The 12,391-nt window shown below is 24.6% G+C and overlaps 1 protein-coding gene across 6 annotated transcripts in view; it reads left to right on the top strand.

The window, feature by feature from the left end:
- Positions 1-12,391, top strand: part of LOC132917848 (diuretic hormone receptor-like) — a 78,383-nt gene that overhangs the window by 53,788 nt on the left and 12,204 nt on the right. The window lies entirely within an intron of this gene.

Below are 12,391 nucleotides of genomic sequence, written 5' to 3'. Positions count from 1 at the left end.
TATCAACAAAGCATTATTAAAATTATAGATAGATATATTATAATAAATAATCAGTTAATACAGCTGATATTATTTATCAGGCCATTTTTAAATGACGCATATTATGCAAACCCATGGTTTTTGATTAATTGGCACCTAATTTTGAACACATATTGTTTGGGATCTTAGATGGATCTGAAGAGGATTAAAATAAAAACTATAGGTAACAGCTATTATACATAAACGGAAATGTATACGACTAAAAATTACATGTGAAAAAAATAATTATTAGATATTTCATTTTACTATGTACTACAGGTGGTTTTATTTATTCCAGTTAACGCCGGTTAATACCACTATAGTTTTTAACATACAATTTGGGGAACCTAACCTATCACTGTATTGGTTATAATAATTAGTATAAAATATTTTTTGGCAATTGATAGGTTTGACTGAGTTTTATAATTTTAAATGAATGTGATTAGTGATTTCTTAAAAAATTGTACGTTATCAATAATCTTGTGAACATAATATACTCGTATTAATATGTTCAATGTTTTTATAATATAACGCAACAATGTTTTTTTCCCATATTTTTGTTGTTCATATTAATATAATATATTATCTTGGTCTGTAGGAAAATAATCTAAGTTTTCTTAATTATAATTTTTTCAAATGAGAGAAACTGCTGGAAAGTTTTCTCTATATAGGTATAGCATACAACTTTGGAGAGTATTAGTTGGTATTTTGATTTTTATTTACTACGCGTTATAATGTTTATGAAGTGCTGTAATAATTATTCTAATCTACGTTGTACGTTGAATATATGATCGAACCCAATAGGAAAATCTGTTATTACATACAAAAAATATAATTTTTTTGTTTATGTTAAATTGTTGAATACAGTTTACTTTTTGGTATGCAATTTTCAGGAAAGTAGTATCTATGTGGTTTATATTAAAGACTTCCATGTAATTTTTAACAGTGTATGTTTTGCGGTCGTTTATTATATAAATTTCTATTGCAATCGATGATATCTATTCAGGAGTAGATTGATGATTTTTTTCATCCTGGTAAATATGAATCAAACTATCATGCACTGCAAATATAATTTTACTCCTCCACACCCAAAAAGGTATTATTTTGCTTAAATTTAAAATTGTATTTAGTGTTACCACTAGATTAGTAAAATATTTAATAAATAATTATAATAATTTAATAGTAATATTTATAAGTTTATATAGCTATAACAGTTTTGGGTTAGATCAGATAAGGTTATTCTGTTTCGACTTAGACTTGAAGTTTGATCTTATTATATTTTGTATGGTATTTAAACGTTAATTTAATTTTTTGAAACTTTTATAGAAATACATTTTACAAAAATGTTTATAATTGTTCAGAATATTATGTTACATTGTCTTTACTGTATAAAAACAATTAACAATTTTCTTCACATCAATTTTTAGTTTTTAGTTCAAAAATTAAGATAAATAAAACAATAGGTATATACAACACCACCCATATACTACAAATGCCAACTTTCTATACATAGTTTATAAATAGCAAGGGCGCATCCAAGGGGGTGGCTAACGGGCTTTAGCCCCCCCCTCAAAATGTCTAGCCTCAAACATTTTGATAATTTTATTAAGTATATTGACTTAAAATTATTATATAAAAATATTATCAACTAACGAAATTGAAACATTAGGTATAACATAATATTATATATTTATACCTGTCATTCCGGGCCGCGGGAGAGACCTCTGTTTATATTATTATAGATACTATTAATATTTAAAAATGATTGGTATTTAGCACCCCCCCCCCCCAAATATCCTAAATATCCTGGGTGCACCCCTGATAAATAGTATACATAGAGAAAGGAAAACATTGCAAGTATAAATGTTATGATTTTATAACATTTTAGTATTTAGTATGATTCTTTTTTTCTAACAACATGCTTGCAGTACCCACAAGTGCTTATAATCGCTTTAATGAATAAACTGATTTGTATAATCTTCAAAAAAAAATTATTTAAATGATAACAATATAGATATTGATAGACAATTTTTATTATACGAAATAATATAATGTATCACTCTTGTATGATATGTTATGATTTAATTTTACATAAATATAAACCAATATAATCAATATCTTATGTAAGTCAATATTAGTTGTTATTATCGTCAATAAGTATAATAATAGTACCAAAATAATACTTACAATGTCATGTTGTTTTTTTTTTTGTTTTAATATTATGCTTATTTTACAAAAATATAACTTTTGTAATTATATAATAATAAAGCAGCACATCGGGAAGATTCTCAATTTTCCGATAGATTAATCCACCTCCGTAATTCGTTCATCGTAAAAGCAATTCAAACAATTATTATTTCACTAAAAAAAATATACCGTTTTCGCTTTAACTCTGTTGAAAATAGTAAGACAGTATGTGCAGTGAATATTCAAAATCAAAAGCATGAAACCATAAATTATATTTTATTAGAATTTTGAGTTATTTATTATGGAATGTAAATAAGAAATATGTTTTCTCCCTAATTTAGTATTGGCGAAATACCACGGACATTTTTATTGTTGGGATAACGTTATTGTTAACAAGGTTATATTATATAAACATATATTATATATTATATTAGCTATTTCCGTGCACTTTTATTATCCGTACAAAATGCATTTTCGTTAAATTGGGTTGCCTAATGCTAACATTTAACGTAACACGTGTAGATAATTCAAATTTTTGATTTTGTGATTTGGTGTATAGATTATGTATCCGAAACATCGACGTAACATTTGTGTACCAATCAGAATTGCACGTGTAAATTTTGACTATTTTAAAGCAGCATATATAAAATATATTTAATATATTTTCGCTCGGAAAGCTGAAGTCGGTCTAAATACATTTTTCAAAATATTCATCAAAGTTTTTATTGATGTTAGAGGTTTTTTTTTGAGATAGATATGTAGTTCCGCAGACAATTGTATAAAACTACTAAAGAAAAATATTTTTGAATATTCACCTAAAACATAATTATATTTACCTATAGTCAACGGGCGCCGATAAATCAACGCATCAGTCCGTTTTCTTGGAATGTATTGACAAATATTATTAATCACAATCAAATACCTATGTCACTCACGAATAATTTAGTTTTCTACAGGTGAAAGAATTTTAAAAATCGGTTCAGTAGTTCCAGAGATTACTTCCTACAAACTCACAAACTTTACCTCTTTATAATATTAAGTATAGATATATTTTAATATAATTTTGTGCTAACTGAAAAACTTATGTAATATGTTCGCTCATCATTTCACGTATTTTTTTTTGTTATTTAGAAGTAAGTTGTAAGTATTTTTACCCTCGATAATCTTCAATCATATGCACACATAATAACATATAAAATCTAATGCGTATACAATATTGTACAACTTTAATATAAATATATATCCATAAAACACATCATAGGGGTGAACTGAGACTATAACTCTGCACAATCGTCTAGTTACTACTTAATTATTATGCACAATATATGAAATAGGTCCAAATCTGCATCACCCTAATCGGTGATTTTCCCATGGCCACATTGGCTGGTCTGCCTTTGTTTAATTGTTCATGGTATCTTAGCCAACAACATAAAGTGATAAAAAATAGTAACTTAAAGGCAAAAAAATTATTTTAGATTTTGAGATAGCGATGTATGAATTTTATTTGCAATGATGTGAGTTTTTTATGTTTACTTTTGTGTTATACATCACTTTTTGGAACAGTAAAATGCTTCGACCTTAAACTCTGAGGTTGGTTTTTAGTAGCCAATCTATTATTTTTGGTACTTATGGTAGGCAGTTTTCAGTACTCACTTTTCAAAATAATTAGAAAAACTAAACAATTTACGCTATAGCAGTTTTTGTCGAAACTTTGTTTTTTTTTGTAAATTAAAAATAAATTACGTAAGTATATACATTTTTCACCTAATTATATTTATGTCTAAAAACTTAGTGATACATAATAATATGTTAATATATTATAAAATTCACTTTAAATCAATCCAAAAATGTTGTTGTTAATTTGTTAGACATTGTAGTAATGTTTTTACAGCTTATTGGAACATTGTTTAAAAGTTATGAGTGATTTTCCAAAGTTTACACCAACGGTTAACACTTCGCCTAACACAATCTAAAATTGCTCATTGTGTTGTTTGCTGGACAGTGTTTTAAAGTTCTCAACATTTGTTGGATTTTGGTTTATTTTATAAATATTTTTTTAAAAGCTCCGCTAACTTCATGCCAAATCATTAGCTAACTTTTTTTTAAAACTAGAAGAGACTGAAAATTATTATATTTCGTGTGGTCAAACAATACTATAGCAACCACAGACACACCATAGTTGATCTGTTGTGAAATTGTAGAACATGTAGCATTTTATATATGTATGTATGTATGTACGTCCTTGTAGACATTTATAACCGCAGTTGGACAGCATAAAATATATCCATCTGATGGTTTTGTGTTATGATGTGCGCCATATCAACCGACTACCGTTAACTGACTGCCCCGTGTTCTAAACGTTATATTTTATTAAAAATATATAATTTGTTCAAGTCAACAGAATATTATGCATAAAATTAGCAAATACTAATTTTTTTTTTGTTCAAAACCACAACATATATGTATATGAGTTTCGTGGCGGCAGGTAGTTGTGTATAAACGTACAAGTTAAGCTAATGCTTATAAAACGTTGGCTTTTGCCCATTAGGTTTTATTGTCATATGTATATGTTTTGTATATATTAGCAATAATAGCATGTTATAAAAATAAACGAATGTACATCGAAACGTATAGCATTAGGTTCAATGGTTTTTCGACTTTCGTAAAAAAATCAAACCCAACAACAATTTAAAACGAAATAAGTATATTGTATATGCGCATAGAACTGAATGATGATTTAAATATTTTATGATACTTGTGTTATTTTTCTTATACATTTTTAATATTTAATAAATTTACTGATGATTTTTAATGTTAAAAAGGATAAATATCGAAACTCAATAATAATAATAATAATTAATATATTTGAAATTCTGCTCCGTAGAATTGGCAATGAAGAAAATAGCACATCATTTAAGATGTATTAAATCGCTTGAATATTTCAAATAAGTTCTTTTTTAATGAAATCACATTTGAACATTTAAAAGTAAAATAAAATATTCAATTTTTTAAACAATCATTTTATTTGATTCCTATAATTAATTTCTGTAATTTATTTGTGCAAAATATTTTGTATTTTTCATAAAAAACCTTTCCACTTTAAATATTTCTTTATTTTATTTTTAGTTGTTCGTAACTTAAAACAACAATTTTGTTGATAGTTAATTATGTTATGTTGCACTTAAATTTTTAAAGATTTAATGGAATATTGCGGGTTTACCGATGAAAAATAAAAATTTAGTATGGACATTGGATTTATGGAAAATGTGTGTAATGTGTATAGTCTTTAATAATTTGTTGTACATTAATAGGTAGATATAAACTTAGAGTAAATAAGTCAACTACCGATCGAATATTGTTGTTATAGACTGTTTAAGTATAGCTGTATTTATTTCTTCTCAAAAACTTTATATATTTAAACGTTGAATTGATGTATTATATGACTTCTACATAGTCTGCAGTTACATATTACATTTTTGCATTTATCATCCCCAACATAAACTAAATTTTTTGACAAAACGTATTATATATCATTAAAAATATGTACATGAACAAGTCTAAGTAAGCAATGCATTTATTTATTAAATAAATTGAAATTGTAAGTATTATTATAATAAATAATTTTATATTTATTTTTTATTGGTGACAAATCTATATAAACCCTATTAAATTCTTTTAAATTTTAGGTTTTCCCTATTTTGTTTGTTATATATGCATTTTTTCAAAAAGTTGAAAGTAATTATATTTTAATTGTAAAGTATTTCACAAAAATGTATTCAATATCTCCGAATCATCGGGTATTTAAAATGTGGGATGACCAATTTATGAGATTAATAATAATAACAGATATTAAATTATTGCATCCATCTATCAAGTATTCATATTGTCAAATTATTATATTTTTTTCGAAATATAAAACTATGGAAAACTTGTATTTACGATACAATAAGTTAATATTATAATAATGAATTATGAATATAATATGGGAAAAATAACAGATTGTAATGTAAGGGAAACTATATCTATTGATAGAATCCTCCAGAATAAATAAATAATTTCTTTATAAGACGAAGTAATATAAGTAAGGCTCAAATCATTGTCAGCAGTAACAGTTGTAGACTTGTAGACTAGTATTATATAATTTATACTATACCTGTTATTTTATAGATATCTATATAATTATATATATTGGAATAAGGACAAATTAATTAGAGAAATACTTTTTTAAACTATCAGAACTCATTGAGATTTTGTGGCGTTCCTGGCAAAACACTGCATTTTCGGCCCCCTCCCCAAAAAAATGGGAAATATGCATTTTACAAGCCACGTGCTTTTCATAATATATCGGTACAGTTATTCTATAAATATATACATACATACCTATTTTACGAAGATATTACCATACATATAAATTATACGTTGTATAATATAATATAGATATTAAGATATTTCACGCATAATGAACTGTCAATATTTCAGATTTTGAGCTCCAACAGCCTCAGAATAAATAATTCTTATACAATAAAAATAGAGCGAGACTCTACTGTAGTAACTATGGTAACTATATCTACTACATTATAAGTATATTTTACACTAATATAATACTCATAATCATAATATAACGAAAAAAGAAGTAAAAAGATTCAATGTTGCAATATCCTACAATATTTATTTATTTTAATTTTAATGAAGTTTTTATTTTACACTATGAATTTTATATTCTATACATGCAATAATATGTAATACATTAAAATACTAAAATGGTTTGATTTTTAATCAAATTTCATTATTCCTTTACTCTGTACCTTCATTTATTTACAGTAAATTTTAAATTTTAAAAATATTTTTGAGCTATAATAATTACAGAATTTATTTAGAATTCAATGATACTTATCAAAACACATTTTCGTTATAGCCTATATTACATTATAAATCACATAAAATGATTGAAGTTATATAATGATTATTCTACTATTAAAACTCATCGATACCTGCTATATACTTTTATTTAATACAAATTTTATCATCAGTAAAATACTCATTTATTTTAATTTTAAAATTTATTATTTTAATAACTTTAATGATATAATATAATCATTCTTTAAATTTAAATAATAAAATGATGATTAAGATCATTATACACATTTAATTGAATAAACTAACATTATTTTTAATTTTTTTTTTTACATTTATTTGAAAATATATTTTTACAATAAGCATATTATATGATATTTGTATATATTACGGTAAAAATACGAATTTTTTTATCAATGATGTATTATTAATAATATTAATAATATAAATTATTATTTTTAAGTATACTAAGTACTTTATTAGCTATTTCTTACTAGTATATTATATAGGTACACTTTTATATTATTTTACTATTTTTACTTGTATATTTATGATACCTAATATAGCCGAATTTAGAACAAAGTTATCATTAAATAATATTACAATTAAATTACATTCATAATTTATTTATTTGTGAAGGCTTGGTTGCTTGGTGGAATTTTGAGTTACACAATACATTTTTTGATGCAGCCGGCAGTCGGCACTTACAATATATAATTACTAATTATAATATAATAGTGTACCTATATAATATACTAGTAGGAAGTACTAAATAGTTAATAAAGTACTTAGTATACTTAAAATTAATAATTACTATTATTAATATATTATTAATAACACATAATTGGTAAAAAATGTTGGACTTGTACCAACTCTAGTTGTTTATTCTAAGGTTAACCAAATCTTGTTTGTTAAAGTCCAAACTACAGAAATCATTCAGGGTTTGACTAAATTATTTTGTATATCCTAGGTTTTACCGGTATTCGTACTTATATATATATATATATATATATATTGTATATAAAAGATTTGATTTAAAGAAACTACCTAACAATAATATTTTTGACGTGAATGAAATTATGTTATAGACTTATTTATTTATGTATTTATTTATTTTTATTCAAATTAAAGCACAAAAAAAAAAATAAGAGCATTACAATTTTTGTAATGAGCGTGCTTTAATTGAATAACGATTGAATAATATTTATGAGATATGGTTTTACAGTTTTAAAGTATAATAATAACAATAAAAAAAATAACGGGTACTTAATTTATTTTAATTTTAGCTTCTTTGTTATTGAATATTTTATTTAAAGAAATTTAATTTGTTTTTTTACCAATTTATGGTTGTTAGCAGATATAGTACTTACTTATAAATTCAATTTACAGATCAAAATATTATGTAACTAATCAAATTTTAAAAAATTAAGAAAATATATATATATATATATTTATACTCAAGATATAAGTCGTCCAATTTTACTTTTAATTTCTAAAATTTTAAATTTGATGTTACTTGCCACTCAACTGATAACGTATGAAAACATTTTAAATTATTATTAGAAATAGTGTTTTCTGTACAGATATTTGATATTATATTTAGAAATGTATTTCTAAGAATTGTTTTTGATTAAAACTAAATTAAATTCCAATTGTATTTTGTATTTTTATTAAATTATCTTATAAAATTAATATTTTCTTCCTAGGTTCAAAAACATTATCAAAAGCAATTAGCTCATACTTCCCCAATATCAGAGTTCGATAATGTTTAAATCAACAAAATTATTTTTTAACACGATGAAAAATAAATCAGTCAATATTAATAACTTTTGGGACATAAACGTTTTTTTAAAAAAATACGGTTTCTAAGCACGATACAGTTGGTGAAAATAAAAATAGATAAAACTAAGATTTAAAGACGTAATTATTCCCAAGATTCGCACGTTGATATTCTCTTGAAAATCGATAGACCTCTTTACTTAATAATTAAGTAAGTAAAAGATATTCTTAAAATAATTGAAGGTTATTTTTTTACCACGGTAGAATTGTATTTTTATCAACGTATAAATATTTTTATATATCAAGAGCAATCCATTACTACGAGAGTTTTTATAACTTTTTATGTTAAATTATCACTAACTCGAAGTTATTTATTTATTTATTTCAATGTATTTAATGTTTAATGGATAGAATATAAATACGTAACAATTTATTTTAGTGTTCAAGTTTAGTGCAATAGTTTTTGCCCCAAATCTTGATAATATTTTAAATTTATTTTTTTACACTGATTCTTCGTATTTTTAAAATTGTATAATACTATAAATTGTTAGTGTTTTTTCTAGATTATAAATTGCCCTTTTTTTGATAAAAATATTCGTATCTGACAATAACAACTTTTCTTTTGGTGATATATAAGAAAAACTTATATTTTTAATTTTTTTAACTGATGGACAATTTTTTAATGTAAAAACTTGGAAACATTAAAATTTTAGAAAAAAATAATTAATTTTTATGTATAAAACGTATATTATTATAACATAATATGATTATTGATTAGGTATATTGGCTCATATTATATTGAATTGTATAGATATTTTTATTTACTTGGAAGTACTTACAAGTATATTTATTTAAAATTATATTTTTTAATGGTTATTGATGTGTTTAGTGTTTAATATATTTTATTATATCTATATTCACCCTCCTGCTAAAGGATTTGAAATTAGAAAAATAATTGTATTCAACCGATAATATTTTATGTAAAAATACTGAACAATATTTGTAGGCATTTCATTAATAAATTATTAATGACATTTAGTAGTTATTAGTACCTACTTTATTATAAGTTTTTAGAGTGAAGAATTTTATCGGGTAGATTACATAGCGGAAGTACTAGTGATCATGCTCTAATAAATGCAACGCAGATCATTCGTCATCATCATACACTAAATTCGGAGTCATTTTAGAAATATGTACCGTAAATAATGGATATTATTATATAATTATAATCGAATGTAAAATACTAAATTATCCAATTTATAAACTCAATCAGGAATAAAAAATAACTTCCATCTATATTTCAAATTATGTCAAAACATCGGGTATCAGATTCATTTTAATTACACTTTTGTTAACTCAAAACCGACACTATTAGTACTACCTATAGAAAATTTCTGTTTTTTTCGTACTCACGTGTATTATAAAACACCATAAAATAGATTTCCTTATAAGTAGAATTATACTTCCTCATTAATCGACGTTGTAATGCAATTGACAAATTTTCTAACAGATTTCATAGCTTTAATAGTAATCTTATTTTTTACATAAATACTGTAAACTCCCTACTTACATTATAATTATGATGGACCTTAAATGACTCTTTTATCAGAGTCACACATAACCTAAAACTCTGACATAATAATTTATGGTTACAATTATAAGATCTGCAATATGATATAGCACATTACCTATCCATTTCAAAGATTTCTTACAATCATGCGACAAATACGTCACATTGAACAGTATAAATGTTACAATAGCAAATTTTTACATTTGTCCTTCAAAACATAAAGTTTTATTGGAGTAGCTCTATGTAATTATTACTTTATAGGTATTCAATAGGTGTACTAAGAAATAATATATTTATTTGATTGTAGGTAAATAAGGTATAGACATAGATGAGCATTATGAGATTATTGAGGACATAACCTTCTAGAAAATTTGATTTATCGAATAAAAATATTAGATAATTTGACTAACGCAATTATTCAACCACTGAGGAAAATAAAACCAACATACCAATCCATTTAAAAAAATTGAATGACTAACCGATAAAATTTTACAAACCTCTAATCAAGTCTAAGCATCAAAGTATGCATAATATTCTACCTTCATCATATTACATTTTTATCAAATACTATTTATCAGTAAGAACTTTTCGTTTTACGTGTTAAAATAAGATCATTCCCACGTAGTTTTTATTCAAGTTAGTGTCCCTCGAGAAGTAGTTCTGGTTCTTTTCTTTTTGCGATATAATCTTTAAACCAGTCAACTCTTTATAACACCCTCGTCGCAGACAATCCAGTTATTACTGTCAAAAACTTACAAACACAAAAAAAAAGCTATCCATCTGATTCTCTAAATGGCGCGTTACAGTGAATACCTTTGTCCCTATAACCTTTTCCTTAAGACAAAAGTCTAATATAGCTTTTAAAAGACATACAGATTCTAAATATTACAGAAAACAATAGGAATTATTTTTTACAAGAGAATTACTTAAAGTTCTTGTATTATAATAAACGAAAAAAAGATTATTGTTTAACAACAGAAAATGCCTTACTTCATGATCTACTTTCCAAGTCTTTAAAACTCAATATTGACATATAACTAAATGTTTTAAAACCATTATAGCTTTTGCTGAATGGTTTCTAAGTGGGATGGGAGTCCGTTATAAAACAAAATCTATCGAAATTTAAGTTTTTAATTCCAAAATCTCAGTCTTGTGTATTAATGCCCCTTACTATGTCACAATATCTTAAATCTAAATCAATCATCCTAATCCTCTTATTGAAAAATTAACCACAACAATCTGAAAACCTGAAAACCGCTCCACCGTCTTAAAAGATCGGTACTGTAATCTTTTAAGCTAATATTTAAGTATATTTCTTTGCAGTCATATTATGTAACTGAGAACAATTTGTTAAATTTCGTTATTGGTTCTTATGTCATTTTTTTATATTCTTGTGTACCACAAGAAGAGCATATTTCTCCTACGCTTTAGTATTATTTATAAATAATTTAAAAAAAGTTATTATTGACTGCCATTTTCACTTTTATTTTTGGGTTACATTATGGTGTTAAAAAACAAATAAAATAGGTACTAAATCGACGCGTGGGAATATATTATTTCACTATTTAATATCTAAATTAATAAGATCTCATTGTAATATATTAGAGTATTAATTTTGGTAATAAATTACTAATGATCAATCGTTGTTAACCGGACTCAGATGATACATATTGTTATATATGTAGAACAACGAACTATTATTCGGTAATTCATAGAAACATGTGTATTGGTTAGTAGAAGATATTATAAATATCAGGCTGATAAACTCTTATAAAATATGGTTTTATATTTCCGTACGCTGTATGGAGTACCTATCTAAAATAATATACAATACACCCGCTGTGTTTATTAGTCTGAAGAGAAATTTGTTGCCTCGGATTCTATGAAATTTCTATTATCATGAAAATAACAATATACCGCATAGAATCCAAAAAGGACTATCATATACATTGCACAGAGTTAATGAGTGAGTGAGTGAGTGCA

This window comes from Rhopalosiphum padi, chromosome 1 (genome assembly GCF_020882245.1).
Source record: "Rhopalosiphum padi isolate XX-2018 chromosome 1, ASM2088224v1, whole genome shotgun sequence".
NCBI lineage: Eukaryota > Metazoa > Arthropoda > Insecta > Hemiptera > Aphididae > Rhopalosiphum > Rhopalosiphum padi.
Note: the sequence above shows the minus strand (reverse complement) of the source record. Positions and strands in the feature narration are given on the sequence as shown.